The following is a 15,402-nucleotide window of genomic DNA, read 5'->3' on the forward strand; positions in this document are numbered from 1 at the left end:
CAAATCAAACAGTTTTAAAGACACTGTAATATATAGTGATAAAAATCTCAATTCTGTAACACAGATAAGCTTAAGTGCTTAATATATTCAGTTATGTGAGCATTTTGTACACACTAAGAGTTCGTGGATTACACATCCAACAGTCTGCTGTGAACATGTGGAATTATGCACTTACGTTAAAATACCACCCCACCACAAAGAACTATTAATAGTTTTGACACCAAGAGGCAAATTTTATTTCTAAAAACTGGTAAGTAGGGGCAAACTAAAATACAAAAACAAGACAAGACAAAACACAACTAACAAAAACAAAGCTGCTTACTGAAGGTAACAGGTAACAGAAGGCCACAGTTTTGAAGATCTGATACACAGGAAGACTCAGGGATCCCCTTCTGGAGCAAATCTTGAAATTAATAAAAGTAAGGCTCTCTGTTTACTTTTTGCTGTAAAACACTGATCATCAATTTCAAAATAAGAACCTTAAGAGTTAATAAATAGTAACACAAACCAAAGCTAATGATATTAAGGATTCCAATAAATTTTAAATAAACTACCTAAGACCAAAAGCCTAAAATTTTAAGCCCTCCTTCCTTTTCTCTGTTTCCCTCTCCTCTCTCTGTTTTACTGTCTGTATCCCTTCACAAATATATGCGTATATACATATATAAAATTTATTCCTTTTAGAAAGCTGAGTAGGTAACCAGAAAAATTAATAAAATATTGAATAAACAAACTTAGAAGGCCTTTCTATTTAGTTGACATTTACTTTTTGAATATGGAAATTCTGTTGTTCAACTTCACTAGACACTAGAGATTGCTCTTAGAATATTTTGGTAAACAAAGAACCTAGTCTTTTTGTTAAATTCAAAAGTCAGGAAAGGAATGTCTTTGATATACATAATTAAATCACCATCTTATTATTTTCCTATCCTAAATCATAATTTTGTATACATATATAAAACATTCCCTATGCCTACATTTTTACCAATAAATGAAATTTTGCTTCCCTAACATTGTCCTACCAAAATACACTAAACTTCATACCAATTACATGATTTGGTAATACATATTCCTTAAATATAAAGATGCCTCAAGTAATTCATTTTGTTTCTAAATAGACATCTCTCATCTCAGACTTTTTATGCTCAATATTTCTTAAGAGTCCACAAAAGAATAATTACCAAAATTAGTGAAATATTTCACAGTCCTTATTTGGGAGAATAACCCGACTAAAGCAGACCACTCACTAATAAAGTGCAACTTAATAAATCATGTGGAATCTTATTTTGTTCAAACCCTTACTAACTCCTAGCACCATCTGTTACCATCAAAACTATATGACAAGATATGATATATAATTAATAGGTAAACAACAATCTAATTAAAATGGACAAATACTCCATGTTCCTGCCATTTGGGAGCTCTAATTACAGACTAAATTTTAAGCTTGAATTAAATATTTAAGCTGGAAAATTAACTTTCCTTCTCGAGCCTTGAATACATTAATACAGATATGTGAAGCGACTTCCTGATGGGAACTTAAACATGTAATTTAGTTTCATCAAAGCAGTTACTAATTGTTAAGCAGCAGTACCTTACCATATGTACACAATAGCTATTTAGAGCTGAAAAGGTGGTTCTAAAGCACCCCTCTGCAACCCTTTCCTGACATAAATATAAAATGTATATACAGCGCAGCAGTTAATACTACACACTGAAAATAAATTACCTAGTCTTCAGTCTTTGATGCTTTCTGAAGACAATTAGAAATTGTTTTAAATAAACAAAATATACCTATATATGACAAGGTAAGAACCACACAAGTATAAAAGACCAAAAGATATTCAAGAATAAGCATCCAGGTATAAAATTCTCAGTTTACACAAAACTAATTAAAAACCATGACCTACTAAATCAAAACAACAAGAGTATACTAATTCTGCTTTCCTTCGTAACTCTTCTCTTCAGAGAGCATCACAGGCTTTGATAATAATGTTCTAGCAATCATTTAGAAAGGCAACGTAAAAGGTGAACACCCTCCTACATTTTTTCATTTATTTTTGAATGTAGGAGGAATAATGTTTCAGAACAAATGACCCAAACAGGCAATTGTTTAGGAAAAATTCTCTAAGAATATAAAATATATGTATATTTTCACTACTAATTTATATTTAGCAAATGAATGACAGAGAGGTTGCTAGAAAGGTATATATTACTCTTTAAAAATAGATTATTCTAATTCTTTATAACCATAAAGACTAACTGCAGGTCAACCACATTAACATAGTTTGGTTACCAAAAGAGAACATTGTCAAAGAGTTAGTGGAAACTGCTTTTGTTTATATATTAAATATTATTTTGTTAAGCATTCAGTAGTATAACCATTAAATTTTACAAACAAAAGAACTAATTTTTATAATTTCACAGTAAAACCAGGATATTGCACTGTTTAAGATTCAAAGTCAATGACAAACATATAAGTTGATTATACTAAATCTCCCTTATTTGAAATTTTTACCAGAATTTAAGTAATTAAAATTTAAATCATAAGAAGATCTTTTAAGAATAAAAAGGAACTTTTTGTTCTGTATTGGCAATAGGAAATATATTTAATATTTTGTAATTCATTACTATTGTTCTAGGCTTTTGCTCAAGGATAACATATATAATATTAACATATAACATTATATATTGCCTGTTTTTTTCTCCCAATATTTCCTTTTATCTCTTCTTTCTATTTTAAAATTGCCCAAGTTTTACTCATGTTTAAATGTTTACTCATGTAGCTATACAGCATTTGGTATTCCTAATAAACTACTGCTCCACAACTATCTGAATGTTGATGCATTTTAATTTCAAAAAAATCACAGATCTGCCCTGCACACCATATTAAGATATGCTTTTACTCTTCATTAATTGACAAAAAATATACAGGTATATGGGTTTAAAGATGCCTTGTAATTACCCTAATGTTTCATAAAGATTTGTAGCCATACGCTGGCAAATACCCACAGAAAGAGAACAAGGGCACTCTCTGAATAACCCCTTGAAGTAAATATTTATTTTCATGTTATCCTACATCATCTAAAAATTTGCAAACAGAGAATAATCAGCAAATATCATTGAAAGATAAAAACCCAATCCTAAAAGTTTTGATAGATATACAAAACCTGGCTGGTTCACATTTAAGCATCATGGTTCTTTTCTAATATTAAATCAGTCGACTGGATGATAACAGAAGTTCCTCCATAATGCAGGCTAGAAAAGTCTATTCAATTTTATTTAAAATCTGTATGCTGTAAAAGTACATGTCATAGAATTTACTAGGATGACAACTATATAGATATGAAATTCATGACATATTGATTCAACATATTGAACTGGTTTTTAAAACCAATTTATATAAATGATTATAATAGTCTATATTATGTTTAGCCCATGAGGCATATGGTAGTAAATTTGAATTTAATTTTAAATAAATTTACATAAATATAAAAAGTTCAGTAATTTTTATCCACCCTGCATATGAAACAGAGCAAATAAAAAAACAAGAGGACTGTATATTATAAATGCACTTAAGCCTGAAGCTCAAACCAGAAATCCAACTTTATTTCTTAAAAAGGAACCAAAGGATAACTGGCTTTTGTTAGGAAAAAAGAAAAACATCATTGACAGAGAAAGTACTACTGATTATTAAGCAATATATATTTATATATTTGTAAATATATAAATATACGTTATAAATATGTTTAGTTAGCAATAAATATAATTTTCATCTACTATATATTCTAAACCTTAATGCATCAAAAAAGCTAGCAGTGACATATGGTATACATATATTCAAATCAAATTATCAATTAAGACATATATACAGTCTCTTCACTTTGGAGAACTTATGAGCAATTTACAAAATGAAAATATTTTAAAACGTACATCAAAAGTGTTTTTTACAGGTACTAGAAAGTCAGAAGTTCCACCATTGGTATGAGAATGGTCTCAACTTTCCATTAGTAGAGCTCAAACTGTGAGTCTCAGAGACCTAGCCAGTATGAAACATACAGACTCTGAAAGTGGAGGCCTTGATCTTACCTTACCCCAAGTTCCATCCAGTAAGTTAACTGGCCCATACATCCAGAAATTTTAAAAATAGTAAGCAAGAACCAAGATACAATATATAAATTTGAAGTGTATGGTTTCAGTATTATCACAAGCATTATCAAATGCCTATCATTTGCCAGCAGCTTGACAGATTTTTTTTTTCCCCTAACACTCAAAACAATTTACAGTCCCAGCTACCAGGGAGGCTGAGGCAGGAGAATGGCGTGAACCCCGGGGGTGGAGCCTGCAGTGAGCCTAGAGCGCACCACTGCACTCCAGCCTGGGCGACAGCAAGACTCCGTCTCAGAAAAAAAAAAAAAAAAAATTTACCAATTTACAAACTAGGCATTATTCCCACTTCACAGATGAGGAAACCATGGCTCACAGATTAAGCAACTTGCCTAATGTCACACAACTATTAACTCAGATCTCTAACTAGAAAACCTGTTTATAACACTATTTTCTACAACATTTTATTCTGAAAATTTTCAAACTTTCAGAAAAGTTACAAGAATGTTACAGTGAATATTCACATACCCACTACCTAGATTCTACAACTGACATTTTACTGTATGTACTGTATCACTTACCTATCTACATCTACTAGACCATCCTATTTTTAATGCATTTCAACGTTGCAGATGTTATTCTACCTTTTCAGTATTTTATTATATTTTCAAATATACAGAAAAGGTGAAAAAAATTACATTGCACACTCATATGTCTATCATCTAGAATCTTCAATTACATTTTATTGTACTGCAGTATCACAATGTCGATGTATTTGTTCATCCTTCCACCATTCCATCTTACTATATTACTGTAATTATTAGAGTTATTGTTGCAACCTCTAAGTCCCCTCTACAAAGAGAGAACTGCAGAAAAGTTGTGTACATGCATTTAATACTGCTACATTTCCTTAATCAGTTAAAGTTATGTTTGGATATACAGGTTTTCGAGGTTTTTCACTTCTCTAATGTTTCTATCAGGTGACTTTTAGAGGCACAAACAGATCCTTTAGGAGAGGGCAACATGCTTGACTCAAAAGAGTTGAGAAATACAAAGGCACTAAAATATTGTCTGAGGCTATAAGAGAAATTGAGAAAAATAACACATAAAAAAACAAAGTCCTAGGAAAAAGTTTGCATTCCCTGACAATGAATAGATTTAGTCAATCAAGAAACTTGATTATTACAAGTGACTCTGAAACTTAACTTTACAGAAAAGTTACACTACAAAAACTAAGCAACTACAATACCTTTGTATTTTTTCATGGTATTTATGGCTGTGATTCTATGATGCATACCTATAATTGTCATTTTGTGCTGCTAACATTTTATTCTCAATTCACATGATGGGATTTCAAAATACCACTATTTTGTGCAGCTCAGCTATTAATCTTAAACTAATATACCACTTTATCATCACAATTCTCTCTATCCTTAAGTTCTCTTATTCCTGAACTCTCAGTACAAATACTCTCAAGCGCATTGAAAAATCGAGTTCTTTGACTTCATTTAATTTAAATCTCTTATTCTCCTTCTTCTTTCATTTCCTTTATCAATCTTAGACTCTGTGAGCTACTATTTCAACTAGTATCTCACCAGTCCATTGCTCTCTCTTTCTCTGTGTTAATCAAGTCCTGAAAACCTTCCAACACTCACATTCTCACACACCTTCTCTTACTCTACACCTAATTTCCTGAAGGCAGAGGAAATAATGGACCAACAGGAATTCCTTCTATCTTTGATCCTTTCACCCAACTAAAACACCTACATCCACTGTGGCAGCCAAGGAGATGTACTACTCAAGAGACAAAATGCTATGAGGAATTATAGTCAGCTGACAATATCCAGCTTTCACACTTTCAGGATTCACTGTAGTGTTTAAGCCAAAGCCATACTCTCTCCATACATCTTACAAGGCCATGCAGCTCCCAGACAATGACAGGGATGCTGCAGGAAAAACCATTCCTGCCAAGACAAGGCATCTCTAATAGGCAAAATTTGCTCTGTCTACTGCATTATCCCCTCACCATTGTCTCAGCTGGGACTTTTTGAAAACAGCATTGCAATCTGAGGTTCCTCCTCTCCAATCTATCTTCCTTACTCCTCTCTTATCATAGGTGTTGAACCTACATGAGTCTGAAGGCTTTCCCTGCTTATTCCTGCTCTCTCTCTCTCACCCTCCTAAGATTTCCCCCCAAGAAATCTCTTAAACTTCTAATTCCATATTGGCATCTGCCTCCTGGGAGATCTGAATTGTCATGTCAAATCCACACTTTTCATATTTCTTGCATTCTCAGTTAAAAAAAAAAAAGAGCCCTCCTCTTGTACAAACTAATACCTCCACTAGTAAGTCCAAATCTTTTCCATCTTTTCATATACATTGCTCCAAATTTAACCATTCTAACTTACTTTCTCTCCTATAACATCAACCTCTGTCTCTCTCCCTTCTGGGCCTTTTTCACCAATACATAAACACTTTGAAGTCTCTCCTAAATCAAGAACAACAAACCTCTGCTGCTCTGTGTCTCCCTCTGACAGTCAGCTCTTCAGATAATAGTAACATAATACCTTTCACTGATAGTCTATAATGCTTCATGTCCCATTTATATATCAACTATCCTGTGGGCTGATTTTTGCTTCAAACCACTCCACTCCAATTGCTTACCAACGCACATTACGTAGAGATGTCAAATTCGACGACCACTTTTGGCACTTTACTCCTGACCCCTCTATTCATCACACTGTCGTGCTGCTGTCTCCAGCTCTGCATTCAGGCATATCATTATTCACTGTTTCCTTCTTTCATCTCTTGGACAAGTTTCTCTTTTCTCATCACTTGGCTTGATAGTAGTCAATTTATCCAAGGACTTCTCCTTTTCTCTACCTATAATCCCTGGGCAACTTTAGATATCCATCAAATACATGTATTCATCTTTGTTCTATCAATGCCAAACACAATGCTTGGGAAATGCTTAGCAAATAATTTTTAAGTAAGTTCATGCCAGTGTTTATGTTAGTGATTCCATGTACATATCTCTTACAGTAACTCATCTCCTGGCCTTGAGAGATCCATACATTCAACCATCTCCTATCTTTAATCAATAAGATGTCCAAACAGAAGTCATCCTCTCCCCTTTCAAACTGCTCCTCTTGTATTCTCTTGTAGGGATGGCATTATCAACCAACCTCTCCCGCAGGTCAAATGCCAGTCTTTCTTTTCTGGTCTTCTCAGATGCAATCAACTGCTAGATATGATCAATTTAGTTTCTTCTTCTCCCTTACCTCTGACTCTGACTTAATTCCGTGTAAAGTCTCCTTGAAAGTATCTGGAATCTTGAATTTTGCCTCTCATCTTCATTGCTAAATTTCACATAAGTGTTCTTTCTAACATTCAAATCTGATCTCACCTCTCCTTGGCTTAAATTCCTGCAGTAGATCACAATGCCTAGCATTGCAATTTGAAACCATTTCTATTTTTCATTCTTCTTTCCTCTTCCAGGAAAAAAAAAAAAGCCCAAATTTTTGATATAACCCACAAGACTCTTCAAAAATCTATAGGCTTTCTAGTTATAGTCTCAGGTCTCATTCTTACTCAGTTTGCAAACCCAAAATACTTGGAGTTCCTCAATACACTTTAGGTTTGTAGCCATTTCTGGGCTGCCCCAGGCAGTATTTCCCTCCGCCTAGAGCGTCTTTTTTCAATATTCTTCATATACATTCAGCCTGCACACTCTCAGGGAAGTTTCCTTGAAACTATCCTCCATCCCGACCTCCAAGCTGGTTTAAGAACCCTTCCTCCTAGGTACACTGTTCCCCATGCATTAATCTATCATATTATTCATCACACTAGATGTCAATTTTTTAACTACCACTCTTTTCTCTACAAACTACAAGCTCCTATTGGAAAGAATCATATTTTAACTCTGTTGATCCAGCAGCCAGAACACTGCCACAGTATGTAAAAAGTACTTCATGGAAAGAAGTTTAAAAAGGAAGGGGAAAAGAGAGACCTTTAGTATCTCAATAAATTTGTAAATTACTTTACAAAATAAATGCAATTTCTGCTTGGTCATTCTCACCTCTATCTTTAATGCAGAATGAAAGGCCTCTCTAAGCTGTACTCCCAGAACTTTTCTGGGAATCATCCTGAAATATCTCACATGTTCCTGAAAAAGACCAATCAGCTAACACTCACCTACCATGGCACATCTATCCTTGTGCCTCTCTCTGTGGTATTTAAGGTCTGCTGCTTCCATTGCCTCCAAATTAAGCTTGGGAGGGCCTCATCTGTTCCCCCGTTGAGGAATCTGTTGCCCTCTCTGCTTTGTACTGTTGATTATAATAGGTCACTACTGTCACCAACAGGGCACCACTGCAGCTTCTTCAATATATCCCCACTCCCACTGAATCCAACCTCCCCTCTGCTCTAAAGACTGCTTTACCAAGTAGCACTGCTATCAACCATGATGCCCCAACACCTTCCCAACACTGTTAGCACTGCGGAGTCTGCAAAATGACAGTTAATTCGTGGACTGTGGCAAAGAAGGCAGAATCCCTTTGCCTTGGTCTCTCAGAGAGTGAAAGGGCCATGTTGCTTGTCTCTAAACATCTTATAATACTTCTCCTGATTCTACTGTTCTTTCGGATTTATTTTCTCATAGCCCAGCCATCTATCTCCACAAGTATAAGATTTCTGGACCAGAAAACAAAACAGACCCCAGGCTGAATTTAGAAATGCTGCTTTGCTAACAACTGAGACTGTGTCACCAGGCTTGCCACTTTATTCTTGATTTTTCTTAGGAAAAACTCACTTCTGGCCTCCATGTCCCAGATAAGGCTGAATCACTACAGGAAAAACAAGTGGGGACCACACTGAAAACATGCTAGTCAGAAAGAGCCTTAAACATTACCACAAAAGACAGAAATATTTAAACACAACACACCCTTGCTTGTTCCATATTTCTCATACTTAATACACTCCACTAAAAATTTCCAACATCCCAGGTGCAATGGCTCAGGCCTGTAATCTCAACACTTTGGGAGGCCAAGGCAGGAGGACTGCTTGAGCCCAGGAGATTTGAGACTAGCCTAGGCAATACTCTGAGACCCCATCTCTACAAAAAAATTTTTTTAATTAGATGGGCATGGTGATGTGCACCTGTAGTGGGGCCTGAGGTGGGAGAATGGTTTGAGCCCTGGAGGTTGATGCTGCAGTGAGCCTTAATTACACCATGCACTCCAGTCTGGGCAACAGAGTGAATATTGCCTCAAAAAAAAAAAAAAAAATTTAAAATTCTGAATTACATATGTCATTCAAAATACCTTTTCCATTTATAAATTCAAGCCTCCCTTTCTTGGAAAAAGTTCACAAATAACATTTTTACCTGAATTTTGGTTTGATTAGGCCAACAGTGTCATACTACCTACCCCATAGCATTTCAGGGGCTAGAAGGCATTCTAGGTTCACCACTGGTAGGCACATCACCTCTACTGGCATTCCAAAAGCCACTTCCAGATAAACACAAGGAAGGAAAGGGATGGCTGAAAAGGTGAACAGCACGAAATAACCTGTCTGGCTGGGAATTATGAGTAATGTTATCCCTATGATGGGGAGGATTCATTCTTTATGTCATGAGAACATAAGAAAAGGACATTAACTTTTCTTGCAAGGTCTGTACTCAGTTCAGAATTTACTTTGGAGGGTAATATGTACCAACAAACTATGAATGTAAATAAGACAGAGAATGAACTAAAAGAAAATAATGCAAATTATCTAAAAATATAAGCAACATTTAAACTAAATGTACAGTGAATATCAACATCACTGGTACTTCAATTTCATTCAAAACTTGATATACATTTAGAAATTAAATTCCTGGCTTTAAACATAATGAATATGCAAATATTTTAGGTTAATATATTTTCCCATCAAGTGCTTTATGCAAGGAATTTTTCCTCAAAGTTCCATTACTGACAAATTCCAAAATGTTCAGTTACTAAGAATAGAACTCTTTATTTTTTCCTCATTTATTTTGATACTCTTAGCCATCCCTTAAATTGCCTATTCTTGGATTTTAATATCCAATCCTCCTAGAATTTTTACATTTTGATGAAGAAAAAGGAAACACATACACATGTGTTTAAGATTGTATTGCTTTTAAATTGATCTCTACAAGAAATACACCTCAATCTTAGAAAAACGATGGGGGGGTGAGAGGTGATGGAGGTTTTAAGAGCATGAAGGAAGTAAGAACAGCCAAGAAGTGAGGCAGTAAAGTACAGATTTCAGTCAATTCTAAGCACTGGATAATTTTAATCTAGAAAGAAGGTCTTAATTCAGTTATAACTATAATATTTAAAACAGCACAATATACCTTAATAGAGAATCCGGATAGTACCATTTTTTAAACAAGCAACAACAGAAAAAAAAATCCTCTCCTTACGTTGCATTTATTCAATGTGTGGGCTCCTGCTGCAGGTGGTCCTTGAGACAATATCATAAAAGATTTCTAAAACAAAATAGATAAATATGGCCATTTATTTAAAATCCAGGTAGTTTTTCAAAACTGTATTTCTATTCATAGGGCCCGATTATCTATAAGGTATACAAGGGTGTAAGACAAGCTATTATGATTGACTGATTTTTAAGAAAAATAGTAGCATGTGTATTCACAAAATGAATCTTGTCTCCCTTCAAAGTACCCATTTTGAGTAGTTAGACACCAATTTCACTACAGAAATTTCAAAAACAGGCATTCCAAAAGTACTTTGATTGATGGACTATGTGTATGTCTTCCCAAGGGGAACACTTAAAAAGAAATAACACAAATTTTGAGAAATAAGCTGTGATATATTTGTTAAAAATTTACCCCACTCATTTATAATCACATGTAATATAGGAAAAAAACTATAAAAGACACAAATTTCTCTGAAGAAATTTTCATTTGGAATTTACACATTTAAAGGGAATCTTTTCTTGCTACTGAACAATAAGAAAAATGAAGGTGGTAAGGAATGAGTAGGTAAGTATTATAAAGTCAAGAGTAAAAGGCTATTATATTTACAACCCATTGAAAGCGGAGGCGGGGAAGGGAACCACACCTACAGTAAGCCTGCTATCACAGACACTGAAGGCAGTCTTTAAAGTCTGAATATAAAAATTTCTTGAGTTTTACAGTTTTACTTTAAGCTGTAGTGTTTGCAAAAAGTGATTCCAACTAATAAACAGCAATTCACCAAAAATGCAAAAGCAAACTGCTATCAATTTACATTTTAGTACTTTAAAGACAGTAACATTTACTCTGATCAGTGCAGTGTTTTGAAACAGATATAATTAAAAACTAACTTTTAACTTGGAATTACTGTATCAGTGCAGATCTAGGTAAACATCCACACAAGCATTTTTAAATATAAACTGTCTTCAACTCATCTTAATCTCAGTAACTCTTCCCACCTTTGTATTTAGAAATTTTTAAAAACTTATCTGAACAAATTAATTTTCATTTGAAATTTATACATTTAAAACGAATCTTTCCCTGCCACTCAATAATAAGAAAAATGAAAGTGGGAGGAATAGGTAGGTAAGTATCATAAAGCCAAGGATAAAAGGTTATACTCACTATCCTTTGAGAATTAAATTTTTTAAAATTTCTAAATACAAGGCATGTAATTTTACTTTTGCTTATTTATTATGAAAGAGGTATAAAACAAATACTCTGACCACAAACCCTGAATGTTCAATGCCTTCAACCAAACTACTGCAGTTAATATGAAATTCTAAATACAGAATATAATGCCACATAAATAGTATAACAGCCAAGTACTGTCTAAGAAGCCATATGTTTTTTCCCATTGTTCAAAAAAAGGAGATGACTTCCCGTCACTTATGTTTCTGATTAGCAAGGTGATTTATGCCACAATCACTAAAAATGCCAGCAAGTGAATGAGAAAATGCATAGTGACTGCACCAGATGTGCACAATAAACAGGAATCCCATTGTAATCTCTGGTACTTAGTTTATATGAAGGCAATGTAGGAAACACTCTTGGATATGGCAAAGTCACTCTTTTTTACATTTGACTATAAATGATATGAAATAAATTGTGTGTTTTATACTTTATGGCATGCATACATTGATAAATTAGGTACCGTTTTGTATCCCGACTTATCTACAAGACAAACCTGGCTAAGATCATGGGGATTAATTGCTTCAGAAGTGTGAAATGCAGCTTTTCCATTCTTTTCTGCACACTCAGTGAAGAAACAATGATTAATCACTGTTTAACTATTCTCTTGGGAATCTACAAGATTGCCAAAGCAGGACTTATCCTCATAAATCCAAAAAATACTGGTTTAGATTTGTTGCCAACAACTGAAAGAACATGAACTTAAACCCATTTGTTATCAGATTAAAATAATGTCAAGGTTTTAGAACCCTACTGGTACAGAATTCCCTTTAATCGGTGACTTCAATGGGAAATTAGATTAACACATAAGATATAGTGAAAGCACATGTATTTTACAAAATAAACATTTTTTAAAACTTAGAAAATATCCTTGGCCTAATGTCAAACATCATACTCTTGAACTTGAGCTGACAATCTCCCCTAGCTATAGAAATACTTCATTTCCTCTGTTCTACTTTAAGAATTAAAATACATGCTCATCAGGTAAAAAACATTTTAAATGGATATTTCACATAGGAAATAATGACATTTCAGTAAGTTTTATTCCACATTGCTAAGCTGAATGGCAATTATGTGGGTAAAACTATTTGGTTCCAACAATACTAACATATTTCTAAGTCTTTAGAAGACAGAAATTGTAAACTCCAAACTTCTAAGCCTAAATAATCCAAAACTCTGTAATATTTTGAACAGAAGTACATAAGAGCAGAGGTTTCAAATATATTCCAAATAATTTGGGTTTTCAAAGAATCTTCAGCCAGTGATTACTAGTATACTGAATAAAGTAAGTAATTCTTAAGTTGAGGCAAAATTATTGTTCACACCACTTATAAAATGTGGGGCACATATTTTTAAGAATTGAAATCTTATTCTGTCTCATTAATAAGTATAATGTTAGTGGCATAATTGTCAAATCATTACAAATCAAAAAGTTTTTTTTAATTCCCTTTAAATGGGTCAGCTGTTCACACTACAAACTAGTACAAACCCAAATACTCTTGAAGTGGGAATAATCTGAAGTAAAAACTTCAAATTTCTATGTAAAATAGAAATATTTGACAAATGTGTTTTACACAGGTGAATGTAAATGAGAAATACAGCCATCTTTCAATTATTATGGGTTAATTTTCTATTTGTCTGATCATATGTTCATATAATTCTCCCTTGCAATTTGTCAATCTTCCTGCTACTTCTTTCAGGTGTACTAAGTGCCACAAGAGACTACCAGAACTGCAAGGAAAAGGAGGTGAAACTGTTGGTCAGTTTCACTGTTCATTAAGCCCTTGTAAAAATGAGTAAGAGGAAGAGAAGGTGAAACAAATTTTGTATTTCCTACACTTCGCTATTTTTATCGCTGTTTATCACAAAAGTGGCAGCTATGTCTACTGCACATATAGTGAAAACCTAAAAACATTCACAATTTGCACCCCCAAAAAAAAGAATTTTCCTCACATCATCCAATTTAAAAAGCAAGCCTTCTTATAAAGGATACATTATTTTAAAGTAATTCTCCAGTTAGCTGAGTACCTGCCATAAGTAAAACCACAGATAAGAGGGAACTACTGTATCACTATAGAGAGCTGGGAACTTGAGCAAGAATGGGTAAGAAGGGCAACACTGTTGAGAGAGACAGCAGAGATCACATTATACCAACAGGAAAATGTGAGAATTCTAATGCCATTATTGTATCCCATATTTATCAAGTGTGCTCTTGGGCTGATGTGACCAGGAGAAATATGAATCATAAAGAACAATAGACACTTGGCATCCGTAGATTTTTTACAATTACAATTTCACCCTTGTTCAAGCAATCCAGGCCATGAAGTACTTTATCATTTTCTGGTAAGTAAATTTGAACCATAAACTCCCCAACCTAGTATAAGAAAGGATTCTGATGGCCCTGTTTCTACTATTAACTGTAGTTTGATGGTTCTCCGGAGCATTTTACAGAAATATTTACAAACTTGAAACTTTTAAAAAATATCAACAGGTATATAATTCATAAATGCCCACTGTATGCCTTAATTCCATTAACAGAATTTAACCACAGAATTCCTAAACTAGGAACCACCACACATTTACATTGTTAAAGAAAAAAACCACAAAGGAGAATTACAGAAGAAGCCTAAAGAAGTGGGAAGCAAGTAATCATGATGCTTCTTGTATGTAATATATCCTGGAGATAGTGCAAAGATCAACCAAATGCTTTTTAACAATGGATCTGTGCCGATATACTCCGCCTTCCTTCTTATTAAGAATAAACCATCTATGCTGCTACTTAAGGTGATCTCTCTACTTGTACACACTGCTTTAACAATTTTCCACTCTTTTTTGCATCATCAGTTCATTCCTCTCTGTTGGAGCACTCCCATTAGTATGCTATTTCTCTCCTATTTAAAAAAATCCTCTCTTCACTCCAACTTCCCCCTTAAGCTGCCATGTGTTTCTCCTCCCACTCTGCCTTGAATTGTCCATCTTTAACTTCACCTATAAATAAGATTTTCGCTCTTCCTTCAAACATTTACATCACTTTCAGATATTCTGAAAGACAAATGAGTTTTCCTCTAAACCTCACTGTGTTTTCTTCTCTAGCCACCTCTACTAATTCCTCTTTTTCTCCTAACCCCTTTACTAAAGGTGCCCCAAGGCTAGCATTTTAAGTCTTCTCTATCTATATTTACTCTACTGCATCAATGTTACATCTTGATATGGTTTGGCTGTGCCCCCACCCGAATCTCATCCTGAACTGTACCTCCCATAATCCCCACGTGTCCTGGGAGGGACCTGGTGGGAAGTAATTGAATCATGGGGGAGGGTTTTTCCCATGCTGTTCTCGTGATAGTGAGTAAGTCTCATGAGATCTCATGGTTTCATAAAGGACAGTTCCCCTGCACGCACTCTCTTGCCTGTGCCATGTAACACAGGTCTTTGCTCCTCCTTTGCCTTCCGCCATGATTGTGAGACCTCCCCGGCCATGCGAACTGTGAGTCCATTAAACCACTTTTTCTTTATAAATTACCTAGTCTCAAGTATTTCTTCGTAGCAGTATGAAAATGGACTAATATATACCTTTAAATACCATCTACAATTAACAACTTCCGCAGGTTTTT

General features: G+C 34.4%; 1 protein-coding gene across 35 annotated transcripts in view; it reads right to left on the reverse strand.

Annotated features, from left to right (window-relative positions):
• TBC1D5 (TBC1 domain family member 5) overlaps positions 1–15,402 on the reverse strand; it is a 598,207-nt gene that overhangs the window by 421,365 nt on the left and 161,440 nt on the right. For 10 of the 35 annotated variants that reach the window (XM_055295546.2, XM_055295539.2, XM_063611376.1 and 7 more), the window contains one exon: positions 10,550–10,615. The exons of 19 other annotated variants lie outside the window; for them this stretch is intronic. The gene's annotated coding sequence lies outside the window, so the exon portion shown is untranslated. Of the gene's footprint in view, positions 1–10,480; positions 10,616–15,402 lie in introns of all 35 variants that reach the window. 6 more of the 35 variants (XM_063611395.1, XM_063611377.1, XM_063611386.1 and 3 more) reach the window with 1 other exon arrangement.

The sequence above is a fragment of the Symphalangus syndactylus genome, chromosome 10 (genome assembly GCF_028878055.3).
Source record: "Symphalangus syndactylus isolate Jambi chromosome 10, NHGRI_mSymSyn1-v2.1_pri, whole genome shotgun sequence".
In the NCBI taxonomy this organism is placed as follows: domain Eukaryota; kingdom Metazoa; phylum Chordata; class Mammalia; order Primates; family Hylobatidae; genus Symphalangus; species Symphalangus syndactylus.